The sequence below is a fragment of the Coregonus clupeaformis genome, unplaced genomic scaffold (genome assembly GCF_020615455.1).
Source record: "Coregonus clupeaformis isolate EN_2021a unplaced genomic scaffold, ASM2061545v1 scaf1708, whole genome shotgun sequence".
Classification (NCBI taxonomy): domain Eukaryota; kingdom Metazoa; phylum Chordata; class Actinopteri; order Salmoniformes; family Salmonidae; genus Coregonus; species Coregonus clupeaformis.
Window position 1 is genome coordinate 67,501 of NW_025535162.1, and position 10,000 is coordinate 77,500.

The 10,000-nt window shown below is 50.2% G+C and overlaps 1 pseudogene; it reads right to left on the bottom strand.

Annotated features, from left to right (window-relative positions):
• LOC121563438 overlaps positions 1–10,000 on the bottom strand; it is a 48,188-nt pseudogene that overhangs the window by 6,964 nt on the left and 31,224 nt on the right.

Consider the following 10,000-nt stretch of genomic DNA (forward strand, 5'->3'; position numbering starts at 1 on the left):
CATGAGGGCTGTTTTTCATGGTTCGGGCTAGGCCCCTTAGTTCCAGTGAAGTGACATTCTAAACGATTCTGTGCTTCCAACTTTGTGGTAACAGTTTGGGGAAGGTCCTTTCCTGTTTCAGCATGACAATGCCCCCATGCACAAAGCAAGGTCCATACAGAAATTGTTTTTCGAGATCGGTGTGGAAGAACTTGACTGGCCTGCACAGAGCCCTGATCTCAACCTCATAGAACACCTTTGATATGAATTGGAACGTCGACTGCGAGCCAGGACTAATCGCCCAACATCAGTGCCCGACCTCACTAATGCTCTTGTGGCTGAAGTCCCCGCAGTAATGTTCCAACATCTAGTGGAAAGCCTTCCCAGAAGAGTGGAGGCTGTTATAGCAGCAAAGGGGGGACCAACTTCATATTAATGTCCATGATTTTGGAATGAGATGTTCAATAAGCAGGTGTCCTGCTTTTGATCATGTAGTGCATATTGTTGACTTTTCAAGCTCTATAGTTACTGAATAGAGGCAGGGTCATGTCCCCACCAAGGAAGGCCTCTTAGTACCTTGGTGGGGACATGTCTTAGTACCTTGGTGGGGACATGCCTTGGTGGGGACATGTCTTAGTGCCTTGGTGGGGACATGTCTTAGTGCCTTGGTGGGGACATGTCTTAGTGCCTTGGTGGGGACATGTCTTAGTGGCTTGGTGGGGACGTGTCTTAGTGGCTTGGTGGGGACGTGTCTTAGTACCTTGGTAGGGACGTGTCTTAGTACCTTGGTAGGGACGTGTCTTAGTACCTTGGTGGGGACGTGTCTTAGTACCTTGGTGAGGACGTGTCTTAGTGCCTTGGTGGGGACATGTCTTAGTACCTTGGTGGGGACATGTCTTAGTACCTTGGTGGGGACATGTCTTAGTACCTTGGTGGGGACATGTCTTAGTACCTTGGTGGGGACGTGTCTTAGTACCTTGATAGGGACATGTCTTAGTGCCTTGGTGGGGACATGTCTTAGTGCCTTGGTGGGGACATGTCTTAGTACCTTGATAGGGACATGTCTTAGTGGGGACATGTCTTAGTGCCTTGGTGGGGACATGTCTTAGTACCTTGGTGGGGACATGTCTTAGTACCTTGGTGGGGACGTGTTTCTGAGTCTGATGCCTGATAATAGTAGGGCAGACGGGTCTATCTGACACTAGTAGGTTGTTCTATCTAACACCAAACTATCTCAGGGACTTTTATATAACACCTGGTAGCATGGCCAGACAGAACAGGAACACTGAGGAGTAACGAGGACATACTTTGGCAAAGGGGAGGAGGGAGAGAGTCCAGAGGGAGGGAGAGAGAGAGAGAGAGAGAGAGAGAGAGAGAGAGAGAGAGAGAGAGAGAGAGAGAGAGAGAGAGAGAGAGAGAGAGAGAGAGAGAGAGAGAGAGAGAGAGAGAGAGAGAGAGAGAGAGAGAGAGAGAGAGAGAGAGAGAGAGAGAGAGAGAGAGAGAGAGAGAGAGAGAGAGACTTGCAAGGTCCCTGAGCACAACCATTAACACAGTTTGACTGTATGAGCACAGTTCTGAGGGCCATATGCGTAGAGGCGTGGTATCGGCTCTTGGGGCTCCAAGACTGTATGGGTTCCTATGACAGAGGCAGACCAGTGTCCTGCTAATCCAGGGGTACCTTCAGTGTCCTGCTATGTCAGGGCTACAGTGTCCTGCTATGTCAGGGGTACCTACAGTGTCCTGCTATGTCAGGGATACCTTCAGTGTCCTGCTATGTCAGGGGTACCTACAGTGTCCTGCTATGTCAGGGCTACAGTGTCCTGCTATGTCAGGGGTACCTACAGTGTCCTGCTGTGTCAGGGCTACAGTGTCCTGCTATGTCAGGGGTACCTTCAGTGTCCTGCTATGTCAGGGGTACCTTCAGTGTCCTGCTATGTCAGGGGTACCTACAGTGTCCTGCTATGTCAGGGGTACCTACAGTGTCCTGCTATGTCAGGGGTACCTTCAGTGTCCTGCTATGTCAGGGGTACCTACAGTGTGCTGCTATGTCAGGGGTACCTTCAGTGTCCTGCTATGTCAGGGGTACCTACAGTGTGCTGCTATGTCAGGGGTACCTTCAGTGTCCTGCTATGTCAGGGGTACCTTCAGTGTCCTGCTATGTCAGGGGTACCTACAGTGTCCTGCTATGTCAGGGGTACCTACAGTGTCCTGCTATGTCAGGGGTACCTATAGTGTCCTGCTATGTCAGGGGTACCTACAGTGTCCTGCTATGTCAGGGCTACCTACAGTGTCCTGCTATGTCAGGGGTACCTACAGTGTCCTGCTATGTCAGGGGTACCTACAGTGTCCTGCTATGTCAGGGGTACCTACAGTGTCCTGCTATGTCAGGGGTACCTACAGTGTCCTGCTATGTCAGGGGTACCTTCAGTGTCCTGCTATGTCAGGGGTACCTTCAGTGTCCTGCTATGTCAGGGGTACCTACAGTGTCCTGCTATGTCAAGGGGGTACCTACAGTGTCCTGCTATGTCAGGGGTACCTTCAGTGTCCTGCTATGTCAGGGGTACCTACAGTGTCCTGCTATGTCAGGGATACCTACAGTGTCCTGCTATGTCAGGGGTACCTTCAGTGTCCTGCTATGTCAGGGGTACCTACAGTGTCCTGCTATGTCAGGGGTACCTACAGTGTCCTGCTATGTCAGGGGTACCTTCAGTGTCCTGCTATGTCAGGGGTACCTACAGTGTCCTGCTATGTCAGGGGTACCTACAGTGTCCTGCTATGTCAGGGTACCTACAGTGTCCTGCTATGTCAGGGTTACCTACAGTGTCCTGCTATGTCAGGGTACCTTCAGTGTCCTGCTATGTCAGGGGTACCTACAGTGTCCTGCTATGTCAGGGGTACCTTCAGTGTCCTGCTATGTCAGGGGTACCTTCAGTGTCCTGCTATGTCAGGGATACCTACAGTGTCCTGCTATGACAGGGGTACCTACAGTGTCCTGCTAGCCTCTGAGGTAGGGGAGGGTCCGTCTCTACAGGGGTCCTCTGATATCTTGATGGCTTCCATCATGGCTGCCAGTAGACCATTCCCCCCCTCCCCGCGCAGGGCGGGGCAAAGCACTCCGGCCGACGAATCAGCAGCCTCACCACCACGCGTTAGCGTTCTCCTCACACTCTCACCTGATAGGACGACAGGTAAACGATGACATCATTCATGACTACAATACCTGTCACCTGAGACCACAGGTAAAGATGGACTTCAATACTTCAACCATGGAAGTATTTAGTAAATTGCTACTACATTTCCATGGATGGAGCAAGACCTCCTACCAACCACAGTCAAATGTTATAATGTAGTGAAGAATTATTGGCAATTGCCATAGGTATTAAATGCACACATACCATTGCAAAACACTGCAAAGCGGAGGAAGTCGAGGTATCGCTCTCCTTCTACAGGGTTCCAGCCAATGTCAGGGTATCCTTTAGACACTAGCATGTTACAGCTCTGGAGACCACAGCCAGCCAAGTACTGCACCACCTAGGGAAGAGGAGGCAGAGGGGAAAGGTCTGGCTCAGGATCTCATGCAGTCAGAGACAGTGCAGGCAGGGAAAGTCATGGTGATGACTGGGCTTATGCACGCTATGCCGAACAAACAGTCCACTTCATTGGATAATGGATAGGATCACGACTGTTGGTCTCAATAGACAGATCAGGGAGGAGGTCATCAGAGAGTTCCAGACTGTTTAGGGCTAAACTAGGATCGCTATGGAACCTGGAGGAGCCCCATGGTGGAGGTCATCAGAGAGTTCCAGACTGTTTAGGGCTAAACTAGGATCGCTATGGAACCTGGAGGAGCCCCATGGTGGAGGTCATCAGAGAGTTACAGACTGTTAGGGCTAAACTAGGATCGCTATGGAACCTGGAGGAGCCCCCATGGTGGAGGTCATCAGGGAGTTCCAGACTGTTTAGGGCTAAACTAGGATCGGCTATGGAACCTGGAGGGAGCCCCATGGTGGGAGGTCATCAGAGAGTTCCAGACTGTTTAGGCTAAACTAGGATCGCTATGGAACCTGGAGGAGCCCCATGGTGGGAGGTCATCAGAGAGTTACAGACTGTTAGGGCTAAACTAGGATCGCTATGGAACCTGGAGGAGCCCCATGGTGGAGGTCATCAGGGAGTTCCAGACTGTTTAGGGCTAAACTAGGATCGCTATGGAACCTGGAGGAGCCCCATGGTGGAGGTCATCAGAGAGTTCCAGACTGTTTAGGGCTAAACTAGGATCGCTATGGAACCTGGAGGAGCCCCATGGTGGAGGTCATCAGAGAGTTCCAGACTGTTTAGGGCTAAACTAGGATCGCTATGGAACCTGGAGGAGCCCCATGGTGGAGGTCATCAGAGAGTTACAGACTGTTAGGGCTAAACTAGGATCGCTATGGAACCTGGAGGAGCCCCATGGTGGAGGTCATCAGAGAGTTCCAGACTGTTTAGGGCTAAACTAGGATCGCTATGGAACCTGGAGGAGCCCCATGGTGGAGGTCATCAGAGAGTTCCAGACTGTTTAGGGCTAAACTAGGATCGCTATGGAACCTGGAGGAGCCCCATGGTGGAGGTCATCAGAGAGTTCCAGACTGTTTAGGGCTAAACTAGGATCGCTATGGAACCTGGAGGAGCCCCATGGTGGAGGTCATCAGAGAGTTCCAGACTGTTTAGGGATAAACTAGGATCGCTATGGAACCTGGAGGAGCCCCATGGTGGAGGTCATCAGAGAGTTCCAGACTGTTTAGGGCTAAACTAGGATCACTATGGAACCTGGAGGAGCCCCATGGTGGAGGTCATCAGAGAGTTCTAGACTGTTAGGCTAAACTAGGATCGCTTATGGAACCTGGAGGGAGCCCCATGGTGGAGGTCACCAGAGAGTTCCAGACTGTTTAGGGCTAAACTAGGATCGCTATGGAACCTGGAGGAGCCCATGGTGGAGGTCATCAGAGAGTTCCAGACTGTTAGGGCTAAACTAGGATCGCTATGGAACCTGGAGGAGCCCCATGGTGGAGGTCACCAGAGAGTTCCAGACTGTTTAGGGCTAAACTAGGATCGCTATGGAACCTGGAGGAGCCCCATGGTGGAGGTCATCAGAGAGTTCTAGACTGTTAGGGCTAAACTAGGATCGCTATGGAACCTGGAGGAGCCCCATGGTGGAGGTCATCAGAGAGTTCCAGACTGTTTAGGGCTAAACTAGGATCGCTATGGAACCTGGAGGAGCCCCATGGTGGAGGTCATCAGGGAGTTCCAGACTGTTTAGGGCTAAACTAGGATCGCTATGGAACCTGGAGGAGCCCCATGGTGGGAGGTCATCAGAGAGTTCCAGACTGTTTAGGGCTAAACTAGGATCGCTATGGAACCTGGAGGAGCCCCATGGTGGAGGTCATCAGGGAGTTCCAGACTGTTTAGGGCTAAACTAGGATCGCTATGGAACCTGGAGGAGCCCCATGGTGGAGGTCACCAGAGAGTTACAGACTGTTAGGGCTAAACTAGGATCGCTATGGAACCTGGAGGAGCCCCATGGTGGAGGTCATCAGAGAGTTCCAGACTGTTTAGGGCTAAACTAGGATCACTATGGAACCTGGAGGAGCCCCATGGTGGAGGTCATCAGAGAGTTCTAGACTGTTAGGGCTAAACTAGGATCGCTATGGAACCTGGAGGAGCCCCATGGTGGAGGTCACCAGGAGAGTTCCAGACTGTTTAGGGCTAAACTAGGATCGCTATGGAACCTGGAGGAGCCCCATGGTGGAGGTCACCAGAGAGTTCCCAGACTGTTTAGGGCTAAACTAGGATTGCTATGGAACCTGGAGGAGCCCCATGGTGGAGGTCATCAGAGAGTTACAGACTGTTTAGGGCTAAACTAGGATCGCTATGGAACCTGGAGGAGCCCCATGGTGGAGGTCATCAGAGAGTTACAGACTGTTGGGGCTAAACTAGGATCGCTATGGAACCTGGAGGAGCCCCATGGTGGAGGTCATCAGGGAGTTCCAGACTGTTTAGGGCTAAACTAGGATCGCTATGGAACCTGGAGGAGCCACATGGTGGAGGTCATCAGAGAGTTCCAGACTGTTTAGGGCTAAACTAGGATCGCTATGGAACCTGGAGGAGCCCCATGGTGGAGGTCACCAGAGAGTTACAGACTGTTAGGGCTAAACTAGGATCGCTATGGAACCTGGAGGAGCCCCATGGTGGAGGTCATCAGAGAGTTCCAGACTGTTTAGGGCTAAACTAGGATCACTATGGAACCTGGAGGAGCCCCATGGTGGAGGTCATCAGAGAGTTCTAGACTGTTAGGGCTAAACTAGGATCGCTATGGAACCTGGAGGAGCCCCATGGTGGAGGTCACCAGAGAGTTCCAGACTGTTTAGGGCTAAACTAGGATCGCTATGGAACCTGGAGGAGCCCCATGGTGGGAGGTCATCAGGAGAGTTCCAGACTGTTTAGGGCTAAACTAGGATCGCTATGGAACCTGGAGGAGCCCCATGGTGGAGGTCATCAGAGAGTTCCAGACTGTTAGGGCTAAACTAGGATCGCTATGGAACCTGGAGGAGCCCCATGGTGGAGGTCACCAGAGAGTTCCAGACTGTTTAGGGCTAAACTAGGATCGCTATGGAACCTGGAGGAGCCCCATGGTGGAGGTCATCAGAGAGTTCTAGACTGTTAGGGGCTAAACTAGGATCGCTATGGAACCTGGAGGAGCCCCATGGTGGAGGTCATCAGAGAGTTCCAGACTGTTTAGGGCTAAACTAGGATCGCTATGGAACCTGGAGGAGCCCCATGGTGGAGGTCATCAGGGAGTTCCAGACTGTTTAGGGCTAAACTAGGATCGCTATGGAACCTGGAGGAGCCCCATGGTGGAGGTCATCAGAGAGTTCCAGACTGTTTAGGGCTAAACTAGGATCGCTATGGAACCTGGAGGAGCCCCATGGTGGAGGTTATCAGGGGAGTTCCAGACTGTTTAGGGCTAAACTAGGATCGCTATGGAACCTGGAGGAGCCCCATGGTGGGAGGTCACCAGAGAGTTACAGACTGTTAGGGCTAAACTAGGATCGCTATGGAACCTGGAGGAGCCCCATGGTGGAGGTCATCAGAGAGTTCCAGACTGTTTAGGGCTAAACTAGGATCGCTATGGAACCTGGAGGAGCCCCATGGTGGAGGTCATCAGAGAGTTCCAGACTGTTAGGGCTAAACTAGGATCGCTATGGAACCTGGAGGAGCCCCATGGTGGAGGTCATCAGGGGAGTTCCAGACTGTTTAGGGCTAAACTAGGGATCGCTATGGAACCTGGAGGAGCCCCATGGTGGAGGTCATCAGAGAGTTCCAGACTGTTTAGGGCTAAACTAGGATCGCTATGGAACCTGGAGGAGCCCCATGGTTGAGGTCATCAGTGCGTTCCAGACTGTTGGGGCTAAACTAGGATCGCTATGGAACCTGGAGGAGCCCCATGGTGGAGGTCATCAGGGAGTTCCAGACTGTTTAGGGCTAAACTAGGATCGCTATGGAACCTGGAGGAGCCCCATGGTGGAGGTCATCAGAGAGTTCCAGACTGTTTAGGGCTAAACTAGGATCGCTATGGAACCTGGAGGAGCCCCATGGTGGAGGTCATCAGAGAGCTCTAAACCGTTAGTCTTCTTATCTGCGTATTGCTTCAATGGGATGATAACCATCATTTAATCAACCAAACATTACCATTAGCTTGCTACTGCAGCATACAGTACACATCTCTTGTTCACTACCAAAAAGGTACATGTGAGCTTGGCTTACATTCAAGTGTACCTGTCTGTTCCCCTGGCTATAGTCATCAAATAACTCCATATGTTCGGTATAATTTATCATCTCAAACCTAGTTTAGTACCGTTTTTCTTACATCAAACTGTTTACAACTCTTTGGGCACCCTGTACCAATGGTATGAGTTATTGAAGTAAAGACTATATCCAGAGAACCCTGTACCAATGGTATGAGTTATTGAAGTACAGCCTACATCCAGAGAAGCCTGCACCAATGGTATGAGGTATTGAAGTACAGACTATATCCAGAGAACCCTGTACCAATGGTATGAGGTATTGAAGTACAGCCTATATCCAGAGAACCCTGTACCAATGGTATGAGGTATTGAAGTACAGACTATATCCAGAGAACCCTGTACCAATGGTATGAGTTATTGAAGTACAGACTATATCCAGAGAACCCTGTACCAATGGTATGAGGTATTGAAGTACAGACTATATCCAGAGAACCCTGTACCAATGGTATGAGGTATTGATGTATAGACTATATCCAGAGGACCCTGTACCAATGGTATGAGGTATTGATGTATAGACTATATCCAGAGAACCCTGTACCAATGGTATGAGGTATTGATGTATAGACTATATCCAGGGGACCCTGTACCAATGGTATGAGGTATTGATGTATAGACTATATCCAGAGAACCCTGTACCAATGGTATGAGGTATTGATGTATAGACTATATCCAGGGGACCCTGTACCAATGGTATGAGGTATTGATGTATAGACTATATCCAGAGAACCCTGTACCAATGGTATGAGGTATTGATGTATAGACTATATCCAGGGGATGAGCCATGTACAGTTTGTTTGTAAGGCTGTATCAAAAGACTGTGCTCTCCATCAATATGATTCCTACATTTCAATAGAAGTCCTCCCTGTGCCCCCTCCTCTTCCTCCCTGTGCCCTCTCCTCTTCCTCCCTGTGCCCTCTCCTCTTCCTCCCTGTGCCCTCTCCTCTTCCTCCCTGTGCCCTCTCCTCTTCCTCCCTGTGCCCTCTCCTCTTCCTCCCTGTGCCCTCTCCTCTTCCTCCCTGTGCCCTCTCCTCTTCCTCCCTGTGCCCTCTCCTCTTCCTCCACAGTTGTTGTTCTCTAATAGACAAAGTTACATCTAACTAAATACCTACCGCCATAGGTAGAGGTTGATCTGAAATAACACATATCCATTCAGTACATGGTGGTCTGAATACATAGCATACCTCTATAAGTTGGGTACATGGTGGTCTGAATACATAGCGTACCTCTATACGTTGGGTACACGGTGGTCTGAATACATAGTGGACCTCTATACGTTGGGTACATGGTGGTCTGAATACATAGCGTACCTCTATACGTTGGGTACATGGTGGTCTGAATACATAGTGTACCTCTATACGTTGGGTACATGGTGGTCTGAATACATAGTGTACCTCTATACGTTGGGTACATGGTGGTCTGAATACATAGCGTACCTCTATACGTTGGGTACATGGTGGTCTGAATACATAGCGTACCTCTATACGTTGGGTACACGGTGGTCTGAATACATAGCGTACCTCTATACGTTGGGTACATGGTGGTCTGAATACATAGCGTACCTCTATACGTTGGGTACATGGTGGTCTGAATACATACGCATGCCTCTATACGTTGGGTACATGGTGGTCTGAATACATAGCGTACCTCTATACGTTGGGTACATGGTGGTCTGAATACATAGCGTACCTCTATACGTTGGGTACACGGTGGTCTGAATACATAGCGTACCTCTATACATTGGGTACACGGTGGTCTGAATACATAGCGTACCTCTATACGTTGGGTACACGGTGGTCTGAATACATAGCGTACCTCTATACGTTGGGTACCTGGTGGTCTGAATACATAGCGTACCTCTATACGTTGGGTACATGGTGGTCTGAATACATAGCGCACCTCTATACGTTGGGTACATGGTGGTCTGAATACATAGCGTACCTCTATACGTTGGGTACCTGGTGGTCTGAATACATAGCGTACTCCATACGTTGGGTACACGGTGGTCTGAATACAAAGCGTACCTCTATACGTTGGGTACATGGTGGTCTGAATACATAGCGTACCTCTAACGTTGGGTACATGGTGGTCTGAATACATAAGCGTACCTCTATACGTTGGGTACACGGTGGTCTGAATACATAGCGTACCTCTATACATTGGGTACACGGTGGTCTGAATACATA